This window comes from Mobula hypostoma, chromosome 4 (assembly GCF_963921235.1).
Source record: "Mobula hypostoma chromosome 4, sMobHyp1.1, whole genome shotgun sequence".
Lineage (NCBI taxonomy): Eukaryota > Metazoa > Chordata > Chondrichthyes > Myliobatiformes > Myliobatidae > Mobula > Mobula hypostoma.
The window spans coordinates 136,677,171-136,683,366 of NC_086100.1; the positions used below are offsets into that span (position 1 = coordinate 136,677,171).

Genomic DNA, 6,196 nt, shown 5'->3' on the forward strand with positions numbered 1-6,196 from the left:
ATCGGTGGTGGGGAAAGTGCTAGAGTCAGTTATCAAAGATGTGATAACAGCACATTTGGAAAGCGGTGAAATCATCGGACAAAATCAGCATGGATTTGTGAAAGGAAAATCATGTCTGATGAATCTCATAGAATTTTTTGAGGATGTAACTAGTAGGGTGGATAGGGGAGAACCAGTGGATGTGGTATATTTGGATTTTCAAAAGGCTTTTGACAAGGTCCCACACAGGAGATTAGTGTGCAAACTTACAAGCACACGGTGTTGGGGGTAAGGTATTGATGTGGATAGAGAATTGGTTGGCAGACAGGAAGTAAAGAGTGGGAATAAACGGGACCTTTTCAGAATGGCGGGCAGTGACTAGTGGGGTACCGCAAGGCTCAGTGCTGGGACCACAGTTGTTTACAATATATATTAATGACTTGGATGAGGGAATTAATTGCAGCATCTCCAAGTTTGCAGATGACACGAAGCTGGGTGGCAGTGTTAGCTGTGAGGAGGATGCTAAGAGGATGCAGGGTGACTTGGATAGGTTAGGTGAGTGGGCGAATTCATGGCAGATGCAATTTATTGTGGATAAATGTCAGGTTATCCACTTTGGTGGCAAAAAACAAGAAAACAGAATGGTGGCCGATTAGGAAAAGGGGAGGTGCAATGAGACCTGGGTGTCATTATACACCAGTCATTGAAAGTGGGCACGCAGGTACAGCAGGTGGTGAAAAAGGCGAATGGTAGGCTGGCATTCATAGCAAGAGGATTTGAGTACAGGAGCAGGGAGGTACTACTGCAGTTGTACAAGGCCTTGGTGAGACCACACCTGGAGTATTGTGTGCAGTTTTGGTCCCCTAATCTGAGGAAAGACATCCTTGCCAAAGAGGGAGTACAAAGAAGGTTCACCAGATTGATTCCTGGGATGGCAGGACTTTCATATGACGAAAGACTGGATCAACTAGGCTTATACTCGTTGGAATTTAGAAGATTGAGGGGGAATCTTATTGAAACATATAAAATCCTAAAGGGATTGGACAGGCTAGATGCAGGAAGATTGTTCCCGATGTTGGGGAAGTCCAGAACGAGGGGTCACAGTTTGAGGATAAAGGGGAAGCCTTTTAGGACCGAGATTAGGAAAAACTTCTTCACACAGAGAGTGGTGAATCTGTGGAATTCTCTGCCACAGGAAACAGTTGAGGCCAGTTCATTGGCTATATTTAAGAGGGAGTTAGATATGGCCCTTGTGGCTAAAGGGATCAAGGGGTATGGAGGGAAGGCTGGTACAGGGTTCTGAGTTGGATGATCAGCCATGATCATACTGAATGGCGGTGCAGGCTCGAAGGGCCGAATAGCCTACTCCTGCACCTATTTTCTATGTTTCTATGTTTTTTTCTATGTTTCTACAATCTCAGTGGCTCTTCACATGGCTTTAGACCACTTGGGCAACACAAACACCTATGTCAGTATGCTGTTCATCGACTATAGCTCAGCATTTAATACTATAATTCCCACAATCCTGATGAGAAGTTGCAGGACCTGGGCCTCTGTACCTCCCTCTGCGATTGGATCCTTGACTTCCTAACCAGAAGACCACAGTCTGTGCAGATTATAGACAATAGATAATAGGTGGAGTAGGCCATTCGGCCCTTCGAGGCAGCACCGCCATTCACTGTGATCATGGCTGATCATCCACAATCTGTATCCAGTTCCTGCCTTGTCCCCATAACCTTTAATTCCGCTATCTTTAAGAGCTCTATCCATCTCTTTCTTGAAAGCATCCAGAGACTTGGCCTCCACAGCCTCCTGGGGCAGAGCATTCCACATATCCACCACTCTCTGGGTGAAAAAGTTTTCCCTCAACTCCGTTCTAAATGGCCTACCCCTTATTCTTAAGCTGTGGCCTCTGGTTCTGGACTCACCCATCAGCGGGAACATGCTTCCTGCCTCCAGCGTGTCCAATCCCTTAATAATCTTATAAGTTTCAATAAGATCCCCTCTCAGCCTTCTGAATTCCAGAGTATACAAGCCTAGTCGCTCCAATCTTTCGACGTATGACAGTCCCGCCATCCCGGGAATTAACCTTGTGAACCTACGCTGCACTCCCTCAATAGCAAGAATGTCCTTCCTCAAATTTGGAGACCAAAACTGCACACAGTACTCCAGGTGTGGTCTCACCAGGGCCCTGTACAGCTGCAGAAGGACCTCTTTGCTCTTATACTCAATTCCCCTTGTTATGAAGGCCAGCATGCCATTAGCTTTCTTCACTGCCTGCTGTACTTGCATGCTTGCTTTCAGTGACTGATACACAAGAACACCTAGATCTCGTTGTACTTCCCCTTTTCCTAACTTGACTCCATTTAGATAATAATCTGCCTTCCTGTTCTTACCACCAAAGTGGATAACCTCACATTTATCCACATTAAGCTGCATCTGCCCACTCACCCAGCCTGTCCAAGTCACCCTGCATTCTCATAACATCCTCCTCATATTTCACACTACCACCCAGCTTTGTGTCATCAGCAAATTTGCTGATGTTACTTTTAATTCCCTCATCTAAATCATTAATATATATTGTAGACAGCTGCAGTCCCAGCACTGAACCCTGCGGTATCCCACTGGTCACTGCCTGCCATTCCGAAAGGGACCCATTAATCGCTACTTTGTTTTCTGACAGCCAGCCAATTTTCAATCCATGTCAGTACTCTGTCCCCAATACCATGTGCCCTAATTTTGCCCACTAATCTCCTATGTGGGACTTTATCAAAGGCTTTCTGAAAGTCCAGGTACACTACATCCACTGGCTCTCCCTTGTCCATTTTCATAGTTACATCCTCAAAAAATTCCAGAAGATCAGTCAAGCACGATTTCCCCTTCGTAAATCCATGCTGACTCGGACCGATCCTGTTACTGCTATCCAGATGTGTCGTAATTTCACCTTTTATAATTGATTCCAGCATCTTTCCCACCACCGATGTCAGGCTAACCGGTCTATAATTCCCTGTTTTCTCTCTTCCTCCCCTCTTGAAGAGAGGGACAACATTAGCCACCCTCCAATCCACAGGAACTGATCCTGAATCTATAGATCATTGGAAAATGATTACCAATGCGCCCACGATTTCTAAAGCTACCTCCTTAAGTACCCTGGGATGCAGACCATCAGGTCCCGGGGACTTATCAGCCTTCAGACCCAGCAGTCTATCCAATACCATTTCCTGACTAATATAAATTTCCTTCAGTTCAGTTCAGGATTGGTGATAACATATCATCTTCACTGACTATCAACACTGGCACACCTCAGGGGTGTGTGCTTAGGCCACTGCTCTACATACACATGACTGTGTGGCTAGGCATAGCTCAAATACTATCTATAAATTTGCTGATGATACAACCATTGTTGGTAGAATCTCAGGTGGTGACGAGAGGGCGTACAGGAGTGAGATATGTCAACTAGTGGAGTGGTGCCACAGCAACAACCTGGCACTCAACATCAGTAAGATGAAAGAGCTGATTGTGGACTTCAGGAAGGGTAAGACGAAGGAACACATATCAATGCTCATGGAGGGATCAGAAGTGGAAACAGTGAGCAGTTTCTAGCTCTCTGGGGATCTAACCTGGTCCCAACATATTGATGTAGTTACAAAGAAGGCAAGACAGTGGCTATACTTCATTAGGAATTTGAAGAGATTTGGCATGTCAACAAATACACTCAAAAACTTCTACAGATGTACTGTGGAGAGCATTCTGAGAGGCTGCATCATTGTCTGGTATGGGGGGCGGGGGGCTACTGCACAGGACTGAAAGAAGCTGCAGAGGGTTATAAATCTAGTTTGCTCCATCTTGGGTACTAGCCTACAAAGTACCCAGGACATCTTCAGGGAGCGGTGTCTCAGAAAGGCAGCTTCCATTATTAAGGACCTCCAGCACTCAGGGCATGCCCTTTTCTCACTGTTACCATCAGATAGGATATACAGAAGCCTGAAGGCACACACTCCGTGATTCAGGAACAGCTTCTTCCCCTCTGCCATCCGATTCCTAAATGGACATTGAACCCTTGGACACTACCTCACCTTTTTTTTTCATAAACAATATTTCTGATTTTTGCACTTTTTAAAATCTATTCAATATATGCATACGGTAATTGATTTACTTATTTATTATTTTTATTTTTAATTAATTATTTTTTTCTCTTCTATATCATGTATAGCATTGAAATGCTACTGCTAAGTTAACAGATTTCACATCACATGCCAGTGATAACAAACCTGATTCTGATAAATTAGGAAGAGGGTTAGGCCAATTTGCCCCTTGAGCCTCCTTTGTCATGTAATAACAGCTGAACTACTGTAACCTTAATTTTACATTCCTCTTCCATCTTTCACCCTCTCCCTCTCTTTTATCCAGAAACTACTTCTGCTTTCAAAACATTTTCCTTATGTGACCCTAAATCAAGTTTAGTTTGATGACATGTCTGTGAATCTCCATGTGATGTTTCACGTCATTAGTGTTAATTTTGGACAGTGTCATTGTATTGCATCGGACAGGAATGTCAGAATATTCTTGGAAGTGTATAACCTTAATAGAGAGCATATAGGTGTGTAGTTATCCACAGAACACTACCCCTCAGGAAAAGACTTAAATCTACTGAGCTGAAAATTCATAGAACGTATCAATTATGAATTGGTGAATAATGACAATACCTGTGAAGAAGACTCCAAGAAGTAACGTAATGTGGCACTACACTGATTTCTTTCTCCATAACCACACTGTTAGGTCCGAGGTCTATTGATTACTCTCAAAGAGGTGGCTGCTGAAGGGAATGAGAAAAGAAGGGTGATACAGAGACAATTAAAAAAAAAAGTCCCATCAGTACTGCAAAGAGCACATGGAGAACTTATGCCAACCTAAAGGTAATTTCCCCTGCTCCTCACTAAATGACTGACCAATACTTCATCCAACCTCCTTTACGAAAGTTCAGTTGAAATATTGAGGATTACAGAACTGTAAATTTTCATCAAGATATAATGAAAGAATACAATTTAAGCTTCCCTTTATAGCTACCAAAGGATTTACAGTTTATCACAGGCCACACAAATATCACGGAAAATATTTAGAAACATTTTCAGGAAAAAATGCTCGTTTTCAGAGAACGAAAATTCAAATCTCATCATTAAATTATTAGCTACTCAGAACGAATCACATTTATAATAGATGTGAATTAAAACCAAAGGATATAACTGGCAAAAACTGAAATCCTAATTAATAAAAGAAAACTTGATTGGTAATATTTATTCTAGATGACCCGAACTGACACTTTTGTCCAAAACACCAACCACAAGTTAAACAAAAGTCATAAAAAGTTTCTCGTAGCACACAATTGAAAAATGTCCAGTCAGCAGTTTTACTGTTTCCTTCAAACTGCAAAGTGTCCTTCCTTGAAATGAGCAAATCAGAATAACGTTCCAGCGAGTTAATACAAGCTAAAGGCCGAGAAGAAAAGTAAAGATAGTTCGTATTCCAGTCATCGGAACTGACTTCGCATTTCATCACCATAACACTGCAATTTTATCCGCACATGACACAGCACACTGTATTTAAAACACTGCAACAAGAAAAAAATTGGTAGACAGCTGTAAAACAAGAAGCCGGAGGGCAGAAATGTTCATACTTAAATAAAAATCAACAATGACAGAAAGTAAATAAACGATGATGTTGCAAATCATGTGTAGGCGCTTTAGGCCAAAACAATCGCGCCTCGAGTGAGCGGCGAAAATGTGCGCGGCGTCTCGACGTTCCGAAGAGAAATGTACCGGCACTTACCGACGGAATCCATGGCAATCGCGCTCCTTCCGATCAGACTGCAACCGGGCACCCCAGGCCACTCGGTCCCCGGCAACCCCGCTTCGCAACAGCGGCTCGACCGCGGCGCCGACCCGGGGACAGTGCCCCGACCAAACGTCAGCGCGACAGCAGCACACAGGACCCCGCAGCGCCTCGTCGTAGCCGGTCGCTGAATCGCCGTATTTGTCACCGGGAAGGGGCGGTGGGGGCGAGAGCAGGGAATGTGATTTCCACTCCGTGGTATGGTTTCGCCGCAGTCGTATCCGGCGGGATTACTGGCGCTGAGTTGTAAGCATTATCCTCTTAGCCAGGCAAATACAAGGATACCTCAGACGGAATTACCCCAAATGATGACTCTGTAATTTTACTG

The 6,196-nt window shown here is 43.8% G+C and overlaps 1 protein-coding gene across 1 annotated transcript in view; it reads right to left on the reverse strand.

The window, feature by feature from the left end:
• The window catches only part of usp38 (ubiquitin specific peptidase 38), a 40,256-nt gene extending 34,299 nt beyond the window's left edge, over positions 1-5,957 (reverse strand). The window contains exons 1-2 of the mRNA XM_063046595.1: positions 5,806-5,957; positions 4,686-4,795 (exon numbers count right to left, since the gene is read on the reverse strand). The gene's annotated coding sequence lies outside the window, so the exon portion shown is untranslated. The remainder of the gene's footprint in view (positions 1-4,685; positions 4,796-5,805) is intronic.
• Between the last annotated feature and the right edge of the window lie 239 nt (positions 5,958-6,196).